Source organism: Chlamydotis macqueenii, chromosome 15 (assembly GCF_036417535.1).
Source record: "Chlamydotis macqueenii isolate bChlMac1 chromosome 15, bChlMac1.mat, whole genome shotgun sequence".
NCBI lineage: Eukaryota > Metazoa > Chordata > Aves > Otidiformes > Otididae > Chlamydotis > Chlamydotis macqueenii.
In genome coordinates, this window is record NC_141570.1 from 17,068,641 (window position 1) to 17,087,823 (window position 19,183).

Consider the following 19,183-nt stretch of genomic DNA (forward strand, 5'->3'; position numbering starts at 1 on the left):
CATACGTTATTGTTCCTATTTGTGTTATTTTTGTGCCCTCTGCTCTGTAAACACAAAACAGTGATGTAGAACATTCAGCACCATTTCACTGTACAAGTACCCTTTTTGTTCTCTGCCCACAGCCAAAGTAGACGAACGGCCTCGACTCTCATAATTTCTACTACACAAGTTCTAAAACGTGATCAGAGCTTGGTGAGAGCTGACACACAGAAGCAGACAGCTGGAGGCTGCCACGAGCAGCTACGCTCAAATTCACACCCGCTACAGCTCAGAAGGGGAGGGGACACAAACAAGAGCAATCGGAAGCCTGTGGCTATGCCAGAGCTCAGTAACAGACAACATGGGCACATATGTTGTATCACTGCACGTGCAGGGGCACTGCCATGACCATTCGTCTCCTCGGCTTCTCCTACAATCGTAAAAATCGGATGCAGTGAAAAGGATCGGACGCTGAATTACCAAGTCTTACCGTGTGCACTGCATACGGTGGGATGACAGCAGCTCCTGCCTCCTGCGAACCTCCGCTCAGCTTGCTCAGGGCAGAAGATCACTTTATCTGAACCTTTTTAAAGACAAAGTTGGAGTTTAGCTATTTCAGTTTGTTCTGGTGCGGCCACTGTACTGACATTGTTCATACAGGATGAACTCATTTTCACTGGCAGCACTCTTGACGGAGCAGAAACGCCATCCCCACTCGTACGTGCAGCCGGAGGCACGCCGAGGCTGGGCAGCGTTTACGCTGGAAGCCCACAGCAAACACTCAAACCAAAATCCCACGCCCTCAGCGCTCCCAGACTTCCTCCTTGCACAAGTTCTGCCTTCCAAATGCTGTTACTGGCAGTCTTCAAAGATTCTTTTCAGATGTTATCCGGGGTTCTGAACTGATCTTCTGCAAATCAAGAATCACCCTCGGGACTACAACAGCTGCCTCCCAGCCCCTCCTCAGCAGCCCTGAATACCCTCCCCTCTTTGTGACTCGCTGAACAGACCTACTCACTGACATCTTTCACCAGCCCACCACCTCCCACCCTGTTTCTCCTCTGTCCCCCTAGTCCAGCCACCACTCTCCTGTGGAGAGGAAGGCACCACACGAACCCCAGACAGCACTAAAAGAGCAGAGCACCCCATGCTCCCACAAGCATCCTGCTTGCTGCCCCTCGTAAAGACAGCCGTTGCATCACAGCAGCAATTCATAGCTACAAAAAAAAGCCCAGCAGCATGAGATTCCGGCTTTGACAGAGATGAAGGACAATACAGACAGTATCTCTCTTCTGCTTGAGCCAGCAAAACACATGCCTTTGGGTGTTTACAGAGTGAATGTAGCGTGACGCAAGGAGGTGGTATTTTCAGGCTCTTCCGCAAACTCCAACCACGTGCTGCCTTACCCTTAAATCTGCCCATATTTGAACATGCATCATTTATCTTGCACAAACATGATTTTTAATTTTTTTTTTAGACTGTAGGCATGCATCAAACTAAAATATAAACAAAATAAATCACAGAAGCATCATGGAAACAAAGATTAATTTAACATTTCAGAGCAAAAATAATTTTTGCCATACTTTTTCAGAGCAATTTGCCTATGTGTACACAAAGAGACCCCAAAATGCCACCTGTAACAGGTGACCTAGAAAGCAGAGTGTAATACATGCTGGAGAAGTTTCTGAAATTCTCCATAAAATACTACCAAAATAATCTATTGAAGTAATTAAGGTTAGGGGTATGCAAGTGCCACCATCATTTCTCTGTATAGCTACACATTCTTTTTCTATTCTTCTTTAAGCCTACCACATACCTCTAAAAATACCCTAAAAACAGCAGCTTGGGGGAAGTTATCCATTCTGACGAGCACAACACTACAACAGAAATCTAGTTTCACTTTTAAAGTAAATGCCTGGAAAAAAAGTAAAAATGGATAGAGCAGGGTGACAGACTCCAGGAAATCTGTCTACAAACGGTTTCTTTTTCACACCGCGCACGCTGCAACACCTCCCGCGGGCGCAGAGCACAGAGCTCATCCCCAGGAAGCGGTGCTCTGCATGCTTCACTGCTCCAGCACAGAGGAAAAGCTCTTTCTGTCCTCGGCCGGGAAGTGACACTGTCTAGAGGAACTGCTTTCAGAAGGTCTATGAACAGGACAGCACTGGCCACACATGCCTGGAAAAATTGTTTTCTGGGCTCTTCTTGGATTTAGAAACGTCAGGAACTTATTTTAAGTGACTCACTTTTAAGTGTCCTGGTTTCCAAATTTATTTTACACAGCTGCATTTCTTTCCTTCTTTAAGGACGCCATGCAGATAAAACCTTGAGCTTTGCCTGCCCTTCTCCTGACAGCTACAAGCTCTTCCCAGCAAGAGAAGAACCACAGCTCAGTGGCATACAGTGAGCGCTACAGAGACTGATCCTGTTCCAGAGTGCCCTTTCCCAACAGTGCGTCCCTTGCTCTCATCTACTGAAAGAGTGAAGGCACCCTCTGCTCCTTGGACTACCTTGCCCTGATCGAGGAGACAACTTGAGGGTGCTTGGCTCTCAAGGGTCCCTCCAGTTCTTCTAAAGCAGCTCCAGCTTCCTGGCACCTCCCCAAGGCACCTGAGCACCCACTCACCCTGAGGACCAGGCCGCAGCACTGCTCACACCTGCAGTTGTTTTCCAAAGCACTTTCTAGCACTCAGACCCCACTGCACGTAAAGATCCCGGTGCCGCAGAGCGTCACAGCACTCCTCCTGCGTCACGGAGTGAAGCACTTACGAAACACACGCAATTATGAAACAGCTGGTTCAAAAAGCTTCCTCTTCCAGCTTAGTCTGCATGACTAACTTTCCACAGTTAATACTGGTATTTCAATCAACACTGAAACTCGGAGGAGTTGCAACATGCATGTGATGCGTCACCACAAAAGATTACGCTGAAAACATTACACACCGCGAGGCTGCAGAGGAGTGCCCATGTACTGCAGTGATTTGGCAATGAATGGAGACCGGGACATTGCCCAACCAGCCCCGTGTCCAATAAAAGCCTAATTATAAGGTAGGCAAAATACAACAAGGAAAATTCCTACCGCTTGTCTCTGCATACAAATTAACTTAGATTGAAACAGGGTTGAGTTTAAACAGCAACAGCTACTTCCAAGCAGTCTCAGCAGCGAACACCTTTTCCCCAAACACTATGGCAGCCCTTTCACCCCTCTAGCAAGCAGTTTGCCGTCTGAAAGCGATGCTGCTCAAACAGCACAAGCCAGCCCTGCAGAGACCACCGAACGGAGTGGGAGGGGAACTAAGTCATCAGCAGCCTGTAAAATACATTGACAAAGATGAGGAGTTCTTACAGTCCAGCATTTTCCACTGTTCATGTAAACTGCCAGACGCGCTTAAAAAAATGCATTTAGGTTAAAGAAGAGAGTGGACAGTTAGATTAGGTGTATGTTACAACTGATTCATGGTTATACTGAAGGACAGACGGTGATGCTCTGTGGCTCACTCTATCAAAAATACAGAGGAATCAAGATCCTCTCTTGCTGGAAATCAAGTATTTGCCATGATTGATGCTGCATAAACTTCTTGCTCCCAAGAGCAAGTTAGCCTGGGTTCTTCACTTGAAGCAACCAGAGGAGGCCATACCCAGCTGTAGCGTGTTGGTGATTTCACCACAGGTGAAATAGTGCTCACTGGGATTTGCCTAAATGGAGAGTGTGCACACTAATAGGAGAACCATCATATTTCATCCTACATCTTGTCAAAACGTAATTCAGTGGGAGCAGAACACAACAGCACCCAGCAGTAAGGGAACTTCCTCAGGACGATGCTGGGCAGCAGTCGCCGAGCTCGGAACGGCACAGACCTGTCCCGAGACCAGCATGCCTCCTCTCACACTCTCCACAGCACAAGTCCAAGACTTCAGTCTGCTTACAATATCTCGGGTACCTAATTTTTTAAAGAACAGATTAAAACAGACTGAAAACTCTCCTCAGCTCACGACCAGCCTGGACAAGCAACAACAGGTCCCAGGCAAGCATCCTCTTCTGGGAGCTCTTCCCATGTAAGGATGAAGATGATGGTGATAATCAGTGCATGCTGATCAGGTGCAAGTGTTGCCCCGCGAGTTAAGTTCCTCTGCACACGTATTATTGGCTAATGTCATCAAGTATTTAAATTATGATCACCCACAACGCTGGTCACTTTGCTTTGGTTACCTCTACTACAAACGAAAAAGTCCACAACAAGGCAGGGACCGCAGGAAGAGGGAGGATTCTCATGAGCGCTCGCCATGCTCACGCTATCACGGCTGCGGGTACAAGGCCATGGGAACAGTATGAGGAGGCCATGGAAACAGCAAGGGAAAAGTGCTGTCACAGCAGCTCTAGGAAACCCTGCCTTATCAGTGGGGCGAAAAGTCTGCAGTACTGCGAAGAGTGGGCCCACAGGATTGCCAAGGCTAAGGCTGGAACAGACTCGAGCTGTGCTGTGCATCACAGCAGCCATCTGCACAGTGTTAGCCTGTCCCGTGCACCAAAACCCACTGCTGTGGGGTGAGCGCAGGCACCTCCAGCACCAAGCCACACCACACAGTGGAGATATAATCTTACCTGAAATGTAAGCCCACAGTACATCTAAAGGTTGTGCGTACAGCTTCATTTCCTTGTTCAGGCAAATCCACAGGTTACAGAGCACCATGCTGGAACTAAGTCTGGGAGACAGACCTGCACATCAGCCCTCGCACTGCCTGCACCTGGGCAGGACACAGCAGCCTCTCACCAATCAAATATGGTGGCACCAGGTGGGAGCCACCACAGTGGAGACGAGCTGTTCCACCCATCCACGTGCTGCCGGGCAGCTAGCGGCCCAGAGCTGAGCCAGTCCAAGCCATGGCTGCAGACAGATTATGAATCATCACTCCTGAACCAGCAAGATCATGACACTTAGCCAGCACAAGCCTGGGGTGTGACACCCAGCATCTTGCCTTGCATTCAGTCTGCCAATTGCTTTCTGCATGAACTGCCAGTCTACAAACCTGGTTGTTTCTGCAGCAGCACTGTGACACTGTCGCAGCACTGCCCAGCTGCTGGCAAAATCGCTGCCAGCAACACCCATACTGCCAGAACCACACAGAAATACACAGAAGCACACACGCCAACTCCCAAAGCCCTGCTCCGAGCACTCTTCCCCTAGAGCCAAGCAGACAACACGTCACCTCCACTGGCAAGTGCTGGTTTCCCCAGATATAAGTTAGTCTTCATGTGTCACGGATGGGCTGTAATAAAGGGACAGCGAATTGTGAAAGGAGACCACAAAAGGACATTGGCAGTGAGATGGGGGAAAATCAGGACGACTTTACTCAGTCTGACGCTGGTAGCCAGATGTGGCTGCCTAGGTCAGAGTTAAGTGTCAGTACACTGTGGTGCTTACTCTTAGCACCCTTCCAGCATCCTAGATGTATCGTTTAAATAAATGCCAAACTAAGGGTTGCACAGGGGTATTTAGTAACCTCTCTGATTTTTCAGGCCGTTCCTGAGCTCATACAAACTTTTAGCGCATACAGTATCCTGTGGCAAGTAGTCCCACAGCTTAACCATTGGCGGGGAGGGGAATCTTTTAGTGGACAGTAAGGAATAGCCCTTTTTAGAGATACATTAAGAAAGGACAGCGAGATCAAAAACAGAGCATAGCAAATAAGGTAAGAAAAGGAAAGGGCCAAATATGCAAGGGACCAAACAGGAAAGAAGCATGAGCTCAGAGGAGCACACAGGGAAGGGGTGCAGGCTTATTCGTAAATCAAACCTTAAATTTCCCACCAGAAGTGACACAAAAGGGATAGAGAGCAAGAAGAACTACAAGCTGCTTTCTGGTGTGTGTGTCCCCCTCACCACCTTTTAAAATTCTGATTACAAAAGAAAAACCTTATGCCTTTTTAAAACACATATTAGTATTTCTAAAATCACCCCCCTGATTTGTCACTCACATGGCTGCCATTACTCTTTCTTAGACAATAAACCCTACCAGTATCAAATATTTCTGAAGATTTAGCTTATCAACAAGTCAGCTGGTTTTGGCCAGAAACCAGTATTATCTATTCAATGTTTTATGGTCTCTAGCACAGAACCATTGTCCGGATCCCTCCAGACTCCTGCTCCCCTCCCCACGCCTCCATTAGCCAAGGCTGGGAACTGTTCTTGGATAGCAGAGGCAACATTTAGTGCATCTTATCCTATTCTTGCTAAACAGACTCAATCACAGTAGGCTTACATACTTCCCAGATGAAATACAATACATGGCTGAAGAGGGAACAAGCTGTCCCTCACTCTTGAACTCCACAACTCAGCTCTTCCCTCAGTGCTTTTGCAAGTCTGAAGCTCTCCCTCTGCCATTATTTCCATGCCAGCACATCCCATGTGAATTTATTCCAGGATTTACTTCATTTTGGCAGAAAATATTTATACCACAACATGAGAAATATCTCCTGTGTCTTGTGTCTAAGCAAGTTAGGGCTCATCTACAAGGCAAATTGACTTATGCAGTGTCATACTATTATAAACAATAGTTACACAAATGTAAATCCCTAGGCACTTTTGAAAAGTGCTCCCTTTCTCAGCCTTCTCTCACATCACAAAACTTCAGCCATGATTACGGGTAAGTTTGTTCATATGCAACTCTGAGCCTTTTAAGGCTACTGAAACTCCCTGAAATATTTCTGTGGCTTGAGTGTTACTCAGAAGAATTAGTTCGCTGTGTTTCCTCCCTAAGCAGCATTTTCAATAAGAGAAAACAGTTCACATTATAAAGATCTATAACCATGGAAATCAATGAGACATACAAGTATTGGCAAAGGAAAAAAAATAGTTCTCTGAGGATATTTCATCTGCCAGCACTACAGCTAAGAGGCAGATGGCAGGGTACAGACTCAGAAACCACTCAAATAACTTGATCCTCACACCAGTACCATGAGGCGTCCACACACCCCAGGCCTGGCCCCATTTTCTGGCCGTCCCAATGCACAGGCCACCTCCCAGGCTCACTGTCTGACAGCTCTTACACATATTTTAAAGCATCCTAGTCTAATAACCTGAGTATATTTCAATTAGATCTCTCAGAACTCAACTAAACAAGAGGTTTATGATTGAGATGTCATTAGCAACTTGCACCAATATCAGTTAATAACCAACAGATATACAATTTACTGAAACACTTGAGGAAACAGAAAATCCTCTGTATCTGGCACAAGACTGAAGAGAATTCTCACTTTCTGTTTAGCAACAAAAAAATGCTCTTGCTTTCCATTAAACCTCCTCCTGTCCTGTCCCACAGTTTCCTACCTGCATCCTACTTCCTAGGCTGCGGCAGCACAACTGCACCGACAATACGTTTTGCTACCACAGCAAAGTTTTAAAACTTAATTCCACCTGCATGAAAGGTTAGCAACTGCCTTCGTCACTCCGACGAAGACGGTTCGATGAAACGCATATTCAGTCCATGCTAATTGACAGAGCACTCAGAGGTGTAGAAATGCACATTCCATTAAAATCAAACATAAGGAAACATTTTTACACACACACACGTAAGACGGGAGATGGCATGACAGATGTAAATCTTAATGGAGAAAGTTCATATATATATGCTTGTAGATCACTGGCCCATTTAACAATTGCATTTCTGTTTTTTCCTTCTTCCTTCTACCATATTTCTCAACTCAATTTGCCATATTATCTCACCATGCTGCACGCAAGCTTCTGCTTGTGACCCTGAGACCTCCCTCGGTGTACTTATTTCCCCAGCTCTAAAGCAGGGACAGCAACGTCCTTCACAGCGGTATGGTGAGACCAGCCGTGTCCATACTTTTGGATACAAAACCCTGACTGAGCCACAGAGGTTCATCAGGCTGACAGCTTTGGTTCCCTGCTCAAACCCAGGTTTAGTCTTACTCCAGTATGGATCATACCCCTGGAGAGGAATGAGACCTGAAAACAGACTTCTTGCAAACCAGCTTAATAGAAGGAGGTGACGCTCCCTCGCTTTCCTCTGCCAGTGGGCAGCTGTGCTGTGCCTCCTCAGCCTGCATCTCGACTGCGGCAAGGCTTTGTTATTGCCGAGCCCTTCCCGGCACATCCCTCCCGAGGCCGACGTCTCTGCCCTGCAGCAGCAAAAGGAACACAGCACACCCACTGCCAAGGTGCCTGTCCCAAGACCAAAAAACCTCCCTGCAAGAAGTTCCATTCTGCTTGGTGAGAAGGAGACTGAGGTGACGGATCTTCACGCTCTGCATTCACGAACACCGCTCACAAGCAGAAGTCACACTCACACTCCACTAGGAGGTAAGTGCTTCATCAACACTGTAAAATTAATGGTTACTTCTTTACTCTCAAGCTGAAATTGTCTTAGTTTGTTTAACTAAAATCTACAGGACAAGCACTACATAAATATAGACATTGCACAAATCTGTTTTTCTCTTACGTAACCAAACTCCTTGCAAAACAGAGGCGACATAAACATACACAACCAAACTACTTGCAAAACAGAAAATGTTGCCATTTTACCTTCAGTCTCGTTGGATCTCTCCTCAGCTCAGTCTTGACAGCACAGCTACCCCCACTGTGAGCTGCTGCTTAAGATGGATCTGTGTGGTCTATGGCACTGACAAGCAGGTAGTCCCTATATGGTGTAATTAAACCTGTGATCGCGTGAACAGTAATACAGCCAAAGCACACACCCACAGCTCACAGCCTGCAGAGCTGCTTCAGCAACAGCAGCCACTTCAGTAAACACCCTGAACCCTTTGGAAACCACGCATTATACAAATCCTCCAGCACATCTGCTTGGCCTCTTTTCCAGTTTGGAAAACATCACTGATAAGACATTTTAGACTTATAAGAAAAAAAAAATATGATTTTTTAGTCTCAAAAATGGCTTACAATACCAACAGTCCAGCAAGTCTACTCTAGGCGATGCATTGTTCTTAGCCCATTAATGAGAAAATGGACCTACAGGGAGTTTCACTGCTCTCTCCGATTACCATGTGTGCACAAACTAGTCTTTCTCGCTCAGCACATCCACTCTCTGCGTTCAGAGCCAGTTAAACGACAAAAGGAGTCATACTGTGTTTCACTGCCTGCAAAACCGCAGCGCCAGCACAGGCACGTGTGCGAGGCTGGATTTCGTGCCTACTTACACATCAACAAAACTGTTTAGCACGCTGTGGTTTTGAGCGTCGTGGCTCCAGTGATGTGCTGGAAGCGTACGGAACAGGACAGAGCTGTCCAGAACCACAGATGCTGTTGCTGTTATTTATGTCTACTGTGTTGATGCTCAAAAGGCAACACAGACCAAAGCAAGGGAACAGGCAACATAAGCTTTTCAGGGAAGGTGAAAATCAACTGTTACAGTTGAGGGGAAAAAAAAAAACCAAAAAAAAAAAAAACAACAACAGAGAGAGAGACAAATGTTTAGGCATATATATTCTTCAGGTATAAAACTAAAAATGAATATAATGAATATAGAAGCATATGTCTAACAGAAAACTGTACTAAGCATTGCATTACAGCAGTGACTACCTGAAAGAGCTGTTACTTACTTCAACTGCAAACACAAACAGAATGGGACATGCAAGCAGAGCAAACACCAAACACAGCAACGATGGCGAGTGCTTTTATGAAAGATTATTTTGATTCAATTTACCTGTTTGGCCATGTGCTAATACTTGCACGACCTTAAGAAGTTAATGCTTTCCAGATTTGCTCACTGGGAGCTGATAGCAGCCTCCCACAGGGACATATCCACACACCAGCAGCACAGCGGGGTCACCAGACCCACTACCCAGTGCCAGGGCTCCTCCATGAAGCCTGGTGGAAGGAGCCAAGAAAACAGCCAAACCTAGAAAACCGTATGTGCTAAGGGCAGGGTGCAGGCAAGCAGGGGGTGCTGACAGCCAGCCGGCCGTCTTGGCAGGAATGGATGAAACATAGAAGCAAGCTGGGCTTCCGCCTGCCACACACGCCCAGAGCACAGGACGAGCAGTCCAGCTGGGCAGAAGGCCCTCGCGCACACCACAGGACACGCCGAGGCTGGAGATGCACCCTCTCACACAGGGCTCTCTGCGGAAGCGTTTTCACATATCCAAGAGTGGCAGCTCAACACCCTACCCTGCGAGCTGCGACTCACAGCCTCTCCTGCCTAAAACTGGCAGGAGTCACACTTGCAGCCAGGAGGAAACAGCTGCTGGGGTGCTCCTTCCCACAGCAGCCCCATGCACACAGCACTGGGGTGCAGTCCTTCCCAGGAGGGTTTAGGACAATGCACAAAGGGAGTGACACGAACCTGGAACAGACCCACAACCAAGAGAGATTCAAGATCAGTGAGAAAATGAAGGCAGGGAATGTGTAATAGTGCCTTTGTTGTTTTTATCTCGACTAACATTTTGCATGAAACCTGGTGTTACACATCTAAGAAACCTCAGGTAAGCTTGCACTTCTGCCTCAGGAGCAAACCTAAGTCCAGAACAAGTCACGGCATGGCACTGGGAAATCAAGTGCATGCACGTCCAGTGGGTTCACCCTAGTCTTGGTGGCCAGGAGATCCCAGGCTCCACAGCCCCACGTTGGCGGGGTACCAGAGAGTCCATCCTCAGGATCTGTGCCAGGGAAGAGGCAGCACTGCAGCCCAGCCACAGTAAAATATCTAAGAATAAATTCTGTCAGGATCCCAGATCCCAATTGCATCAGCCTAGCAAGTGTCCAGCAAAAACACTTTTTTCCCCGTGTGGCTGTGATAAATGCCAAGACAGCTCTGCACTACCTTTGTTTCTTATTTTATTCCTCTGGGAGGATTTTCAGGAGAGATCTGTCTACATGAAAAGCCTGAGAGTTGGAAGGATGGGAAAGTCGGCGTGTGAAAACCTGACAGTGCAGACAGCAGTATGATGACTCCGCGACCTTGGGATGCTGCTGGCATTGCCTGTGCAGCAGCTCTGCCAGATTTCAGCCTGGCCTGGCTCCAGCACCGAGTTTTTTTCCTGAAGTCCCTGCTACTGTTGGTAAAAGACACTGCAGTGCATTTCATGTCCCCAGGGAGACAGACCTTTTTTACCTAAACCTGGTACTGGGGAAAAGTAAAAATAAAATTTAAAAAAAATAATATAATCAGAAGACAGGAGAGCTGCACAGATATATATAAATTTTCTCCTCTAGAACTTGTGTTCTAAACATCGGTGACGATAATTTTTAGGACTCTGACAGAGTTCCTGGGATAGGGAAAAACAGCCTTTCTGCATGGAAGCAAAGTGCATGTTTATTCAGAAACTGACTCGTGTAAGATCACTTTTCAGACACACTTTCACTAACACCATAAAGCAGAAGTAAAAACAAACATTCACTTTATTTACTCTCTCCTCTACCAGTAAAATTAACAACTCACCACGTGAAATACTCTGAATCCTTTAAGAACTCCTCCTACCAGTCTCCATCACAAAGAGGCTCTATTAAAAGGTTATCACCACATTTCATATCCCTATTGCTAGATTTTCCCTAAATATTGGCGGAAATAGAGTCACAATCTACACAGCCAAGTAAATTGTGCCTTTCCTGGCTGCTGTCAGCAGAGCTCCTGGTCTGGACAGGTCACTGCACAGACAGGCACTGCCTTGCTGAGCTGGGTGAAAAAATCCAAATCATTTATTTACACCTCAGTAACAGGAGTAAATTTTGTAAACAGGAAGTTCTTTTACATTGCTTTTTGGCAATTTCATTTATGCTTTTAAGTAAACATCAAGAAGTTGCAATCACGACCATGGTTTACTTTAATCAAGTAACAGACGTAACTGAAGCCAAGCAAATGCCTTTGACCAGCCCTCTGAAATCACATCACAGAGAGAAAGCCACCAAACAATAATCACTGAGAAGGCAGGAGCTCATAAAACAATATTGTCCCTATCACCAGAGTGCCTCGGTCAACCTGACTGGCTGCGCAATGTAAACAAGCATTAAACAGGCACTAGCATAAAAAGAAAATTCCTCCCCAACTGGACAGGCAAGATTAAATGTTTATTTCCTGGACACAAACTACTCTCTGTCTGAAGAGTCTCTTGAACAGCAAGTGGCAAAGAATTTGAAAGCTTGGGAAAAGCAGCGCTCCTGGAAGTTTTAAGACACAGAGCTGTGCCTGAAGGGAAGCAGCGTGACTTCCCATGGCAGAATACATCATCCCTCTCACCCGGCCCAAAACCAGCACTGGGAAGGCAAGGTGAGCACCACGTGCCAGGTTGGCTACAAACCTCCCTACTCCTTATCCCAATAGTCAACTGCGCAAACAGCCTTTTGGAAGCAGAGGTTCACATGCTGATCCTCAGAAACATATGTATTTTTTTAATGCTGTTAGTGATCAAAAAGCTGCAATTGCAGCAGGCAGTTGTGTCTCCACATCACCTGGCAGTCTGTCCTCCGCCACAGGACACAGACAACTGCTGATATGACATGCAGCACGCTACATGCAGCTGAGCAAGACAGAGACCCACTGCTACAGCGGGAGCGCTCATTATGCCGGTCAGGCTCCGCTGGTGTCTGCAGCATCATCAACGCCCGATCCAGCTTGGCCTCCCACTCCAGTTTCAGGGCAGTCCTCAACCCGTTAGCTCACAAGCTCCCACTCAAAGTAGCATGAATACGTACTTTGCTTTCCTTCTTGGAATCGGCCTTAGCTCTTAATGCTCTGCCACTTCCGAAGTCATATGCTGCTCATGAGGCATGGCAAAGGACCAGTGTGGTTTAATATTCAAGAGAAACTATCAGGTCAAGGTTCTCTGTTTTCCTTCGTCCCACACAAAGCGGTCTGTGATCAGATCGGGCACAGAGCCATCAGGGTAAGGAACACGGTCGTGCAACAGACTTACTCGCTTTTTCCAGAAAACTAAAAGCCTTCCCTGCAGCGCTGGTCTCGGTGGAAAGCCACATAGGGATTTACCTGCAGGTTATTTTGTTTTCTCTGTGCCTTTATCGCTCCACTATCTGATCAACTCTCACAGCAAGGCTGCAGCTAAACCCCAAGTTTACCTTTCCAGACCCTGTTGCTAGGTGAAATGTGTGGTCACGGGGCACTAAACAGAATTATTACCTGAACAGCCCAGAAAGAACCCAAAGGCCAAATTCACATTTGCTGTCCTTGAAACACCCTAGTGTTTAAACATCTGTCGAGACCTTCACCCTATCTCCAGCTCCTCCCTGAAGAAATGCAGGATTCAAGGCAAGTGTCAGATTAGCCTGCGGATCCTAACACTCACACTGTGAATAACAGGTCAAAAATTTCATGCTCATTTCCTTTAGACTACTATTCAGTTTCCAAACTGGATTAATAATGCAGCAACCTCTTAATGCAAGTGTCATTACCCCTAAGATAATCATTATTTAAAAAGGATTTCTTAGGTTACTTCATTATCTATCCATATTTTAAACTGATCCAGTGAAAAAAAAAAAAAAACAAAAAAAAAACAACAGTCTGAAACCAATGGCAAATAACCAGCAAACCTCTGAAATCAGTCAGAAAAATTGTACTACCAGAGGAACCGCTCAAAGGAAACCCGATTTAACTGAAGCAGGAGGGGGTTTTCCAGGCTGCTGAAGCCCTGTCCATTAGCACGAGGTGAGGCTCCCAGGGCAGAACCCACGCCCCATTTACCCGAAAGCCCTACGGCTAAGCCTGAGAAGATGCGACTTGACTTGCATGGTATTTTACAGCTTCCCTGGGGGTGAGTAAACAACAGAAGCACCACTTTACTGTACTCCACATGCCCCCAAAATGACAGAAATGAAAGCTAGTAAGTGTCTTTCTGCACCACAAAGAGGCAAAGGAAGCATCAGTTTGCTTTGTCTCTGAGACGCGCCTCACAGCTGCCACCAAGGCAGGGATGGTGCTCTGAGGTCCCACCTCATGACAGAGCAGTTCCCATCCCTGGATCTCCTGTTCCTTAATGTCTCTTTTTTTCTTAGCAACCAGCTGAGGGGGGGGGAAAAAAAGCAACATATTCCTCTGAAGTGATCTCGCTTGTGCCTGTTTACAAAAACAGAGAGGCAGCTGTTTATTCTAGAAAGGGGAGACTGTGCAAGAAGCAATGCTGCAACAGGGAGAGTCCAACGCCGCGTACGCAGCACTGTCTGTGCTAGCTGCACAGATACCATTCATTGCCTCGTTCAGTGCTCTTTCTGATAACATGGGTTATTTCCCACACACATCATGAAAAAGAACAGGCACAAAGAAAAATCCTGAAACCACTACCTAGGAACACTACCAGAGGAACAGAATTACAGAACTGAAAGAGCAGCACAAGGCTACAGCTGCTTCACCCAGACTCTTGAGTTACTCCCTGCAGCCCCCAGAGACCATCCGACCAGGCAGCGATGAACGGAAATGAGCAGCAATCGGCACGGGAGGCAGAGGAAATGAAGATTACCGATCTGTCCAGGGGGCTGCCTCGGACATGAGGAAAAGACAATATTGGACTGAGAGGGAAGGAAGCAAAAGAACTGTCTCTAGCCTGCCCCAAGAGAAAAGAGAAAGCAGTTAGTCAGATGAATGCTTTCTATTTTTCATTTTATCTGAACTACACTGGGGAGTGACACATCATGCAAACCCAAATCACCGCTCTGCATCGCTCATTTCTCTACACAGTGTTTCAGCTGTTTCTTTTTGTTTGGTTCTCCATATTAACCTGTTGCAAAAAGCAGGATTTGAGTTTGTGGGGATTTTTTTAAACTGTTGTGCAGAAAAAAAAAAAAACAAACACGCCACTTGATTCCTTTTTTCCTCTTCAAAAATTGCCAACCCTGCGCTGAGCAAAGTGCTGTTCCCAGCCCCGCTGCCTGCCGGCCTCCAGGAGAAAGCAGCTCCCAGCCCCAGGGATGGGACATGATCCTTGCTTGCCCCAACTCACTCCTTTTCCCTGCTTTAAGGCAGAAGTTGATGGGTTTTGCACTTTTTAAACTCAATTCCTCTCCTTAGTCTCTGTCAGAAACCTTCCAGATAAGGGGCAGATTAACCACCAGCTCTTGCCACCAACGTTCAGGATATTTATCAATATAGACTCAAACAGTTACAATCTCATTAAATGTTGCTAATGATGATCCTCAACAGTCTTCCTTTCCAAGTTTCAAGCAGTTACTATCAGTCCCTGCTGAGTCTATCTCACAGGCAGTGATCCAGAAATGGTTCCTGACAGAAACTTGAGACAAAAACAAGCGAAAAGCTGAAATCAGTAACAGCTTTCACCCTGAAGCCACCTGAGCCCCAACCAGCAGGTCCCAATTGCTTCTGCACCCCACAGCCCACTCACGGTGAAATGGAACAGGGGAGGGATTTCTCTACTTCTGCCACTGCCAGCCTGCGCACCAAGAACAAGGTTGGCCATTGCCTGCCGGTCCTCTCACCGAGAAATAACCCCCCACGCCACATTCCATCCAAAAACCCACACTTCACGTAGTGTAATACCAATGTGGTCTGGCAGTTTCCTGTAAGGGTGCTTTACTAGCAGTAAATACATTCATATTCAAGGTGCATTTAAGTGTATATAAAGACTGGATTCACCAGAAGTGCATCACTACCCAAAAAGCAACAGTCATAAGAGAAGACAGAAGTCACCACTACCTAGCCTTATCTGGCTACTTTCAAATTACTTGTACGCAAATATTTCTGTGCCTACATGCATGCAAGTAAAGGAGGGGATGATGCTGGTTAAAATATTTACAACCACGGGCAAACCACAGCAACAGAAGCTCAGGGCAGTGGAGAGGGTAGCTGTGGCCAGAAGCAGGTGCACAAGACACAGGGGGACAGAGAGGCAGCACAATTGCATGCTTGGTCATGTCACACGTGGGTGTCATGACGCACACAGGGCTGTGGGATGAGCTTCAGCCTCAGCTCTGCCCCTGCAAAGGCCCAGTTGTAAGAAATGCGTTTTCCCTCATTTTACACTCCCACCTAGCATGTGAAAATACACCCATTGCCAGAGAACAGTCACATCTTCCCCTACACTTTCCTTGGCACGCATACTTTTTTCTGTAAACATAAGAAGTCTTCGCATATACATACTTTTAAAAAAAAAATATCCTTACTATATGCTAGTTAAGCCTCTTTAGATTTAACAAGATACTAAGCTGCATTTGTGAAAGTGCAAGCCCTCTGCAGCTACATTTACAGGACTTGCTATCTTCCGTTATTAATAATCAAAAGAAGGAAACAAATAATCAGAAAGCGAAGGTTAAGAACAGTCAAAAAAGCCCCACTCAACCTCACAAAAAAATAATGATCAGGAAGATCATGTCAAAGCAGCCTTAAGATTCTCCGACTCTCCAAGAAATCCAATCTGGCACCACAGAAGGTTTTGTAAACACTTCTCAGAAACAGCTCTGCAGTTCCAGCAAAAATAGCGTCAGAAAAGAACTTCAAATCCCATCCCTAAAAGCCATATTCAGAGGCACAGATCTAAAAATTAAGCCCGGAGGCTTCCTTACAGGGGCAAGAAGTGACATGCATACACGTCCAACATATAAAAAGAACATGAAATAAGGGCTGTTTTCCCCAGTTTTAAGGAACAGAGGTGCTGCCTAACAGCGAACCGTCCATGCCACCGCACCAGACTCTCCAGCACGACTTTCTAAGAAGTTCTGAGGTATCCTTCTAAGCAACCAGTGCTGTTAGGCCGTTTTCTTCCTAGGGGGAGCAAGCTCTTACTTAGCACGCTTTGTCTTTCTCGTCATTCACAAAGTAAGCAATTCCGAGAGTAACAATGGCACATCCCCAGTTCCTGAGCTGCCCTCCCCTCCCGTGCGAGCTGCCTCAGCCCCGGGAGAGCTCTGCCCGAGCCGCCGCGGCGCTGAGCGAAAGGCCCGGCCCGGCCCTGCCCGTCCTCCCCCGCCCCGGCTCTCCCCGAGTAAAGAGAGGGACACGTACGAACCGCAGCAGCGGCAACAAAGGCAGCCCGAGCCCCCCCGCCCCCGGCCGAGCCCCCGCTCACCTCGGGCAGAAAGGCCGAGCCAGGCGAGCCGGACTGGCGGGCGGCACTGGTGGGGCCGCGGCGCGCCCCGCGCTATAAGGCGGTGGGACGGGCCCGCAGCCCCGGCGCCCCGCTCCGCCCCGCTCCGCCCCGCCGCCCTGCCCAGCGCCGGGGGTGAGCGGGGGCTGCCCGGGGACACCTGGCTCGGGAAACAAAGGGGCGAGTTGGCGTTTTCAGGTGCGCGTTAACTGACATGAGAGCTGCGCGTTTTTACTTTGATTCCCCCTCCGCCTGCAGCTCCCTCGGTGGGGGCACACACACAGCGCCCCTCCCCACACAGGCGGCTTCTTTCCTGGTAACGGGCAAGGACAGACCACCACCTCGGCCCCGAGCCCGCTACTCAAAAAAACTGAATTACAACAGTGAAGTGAAAACGGTGTTAAAGAAGGGACGGTATGGACAGAGAGCTCAGTGAAACCAGCTGCCCACATTTTGGGATGAGGAAGGATGAGGAACTGAGCTGTGGAGCAAGCTGTGGAGAAAGCCCACGCATGTGCTTCCTAGTAGCATCATTCGCGTGTGTTTCGCATCTCCTGCACAGCTGGAGACAGCAGGGCCTGAAGTAGAACAAACTGCAGCAGACAACTGATGAGACAGTACAGGACAGTGATGAGGACAAACTCCCAGTTAATTGTCACAGACTTTACTAGGAACACAAGAATCCCTGAAAGATGTCAGGGCAGCCACAGCTGTCTTCATCCAGCATCCAGTCACCAGAGCTTTAGCAATGCTTTCACTTGTGCACAGTTCTCCTAGCTGATAACAAACCACAGTATGTTAGAACAAGGTTTTAAAAAGATTCCTTCCGGTTCTTTTCTCCTTATAGGTACCGGCCAAAGCATATCCTCATATCAAAGGTACGACTTACAAGGAGATGGAAGTGTACACTGTTTTGCAGTGTGCAACTTCTGGTAAAACTGCCACAAACAGATTTTAGCAGGGCTTTTTTGCAAGGGAAAATAAACAGATGTGCTATACCACACAATTTGGTCGGAGGCAGAGGATGTAGAAGAGGTCACAGGTAATCAGCTTCCTATGTCAACCACATGGTCATCTTACCCCTCTGTCCACTTCTGCTCCACATAAGATCTTACCCCTTGGGAACATACATAGTAACGGAACTGATGACTTCTCTTGCTGAAAACATCAGTTCCTGGAAATATTTTCCCTTTTGTGTGGCAAAACTGACTGATTTTTTCAAGGGAAAGCACTACATAAGTAAGCACTGTTCGGAGCAATCTTCTCAGTCTCACGGTCTGGGATTACAGATGTGCTTTTCTCAGAAGTTTAGCACTTGTGAGTCATGCCTCTTCCTTTCCCCTCTCTCCCTCCTCTTCCCAAACAGAAATGCGTGGTCTATCAGAGATACGTGACAACATATGTCCACAGTTAGGAGGCTGGTTTTCGGTACTAGATTGTCACCTTGGGGGACCCTCCACGTGAGTGTGTGTGTGTGTGTCCCCAGCTATCACAGATAGGAAATGTGATTTTGCCTGCTGCTTTTTTTTCACCAGCTGCTGGAGACGAGAGATTCCAGCTGCCCCCAAAACTCCAAGCTGTCACCCTCTCCTTCTCCTTTCCCTCAGTACCATTACTAATGACTGGTTAACCACCTTCAGCACACGTGCCTACCTTGCTCTTTCTGTCCCTGGCTTGGGGTGGCGGAGAGTAGGGCGGCATCGGCTCCTTCCTGGGATGAGGGAGGGCTGGGAACCCTCCCCAAGGCAACCGATGTTGGCTTGGGCCAGCAAGGGGCACGTCACAGGAGGAGGGCAGGAGGCGGTCCAGAGCTGCGGGGCTCTCCCACTGGCTGGTCCCCTGCTTACTCAGACACAGCGCTGGGCTGTTGCAGGGACTGAGCAGTCCTCTCAGCAGTCCTGACAGGGAAAAAGATAGAGGATTTCTTGATAGCATAGCATCATTATACCACTTTTCATTCATTTAAAGTATTCAAAGTGCAATTACTTACACAATTTGAGTCAAGGAAATGAGTGTGTAGGGGGGAAATGCATCAGCTAATGTGATTCATTAGTAAAGGTGGGTGATACACGTCCCTGCAGAGCAACAAGGATGAGGTGGCTTGAGCAGCTCTTAAATAATTAGATGGGTGCCAGTACTTGACACGGGGCAAATACTGTCCATCTCTATTAGAAAGGCATGAATT

At 47.3% G+C, this 19,183-nt stretch overlaps 1 protein-coding gene across 2 annotated transcripts in view; it reads right to left on the reverse strand.

Moving 5' to 3' along the window:
• The window catches only part of CARHSP1 (calcium regulated heat stable protein 1), a 37,182-nt gene extending 18,438 nt beyond the window's left edge, over positions 1-18,744 (reverse strand). Inside the window, exons 1-2 of one of the 2 annotated variants that reach the window (XM_086759406.1) lie at positions 18,652-18,672; positions 470-562 (exon numbers count right to left, since the gene is read on the reverse strand). The gene's annotated coding sequence lies outside the window, so the exon portion shown is untranslated. Of the gene's footprint in view, positions 1-469; positions 563-18,651 lie in introns of both variants that reach the window. The other variant, XM_086759405.1, reaches the window with a different exon arrangement.
• Between the last annotated feature and the right edge of the window lie 439 nt (positions 18,745-19,183).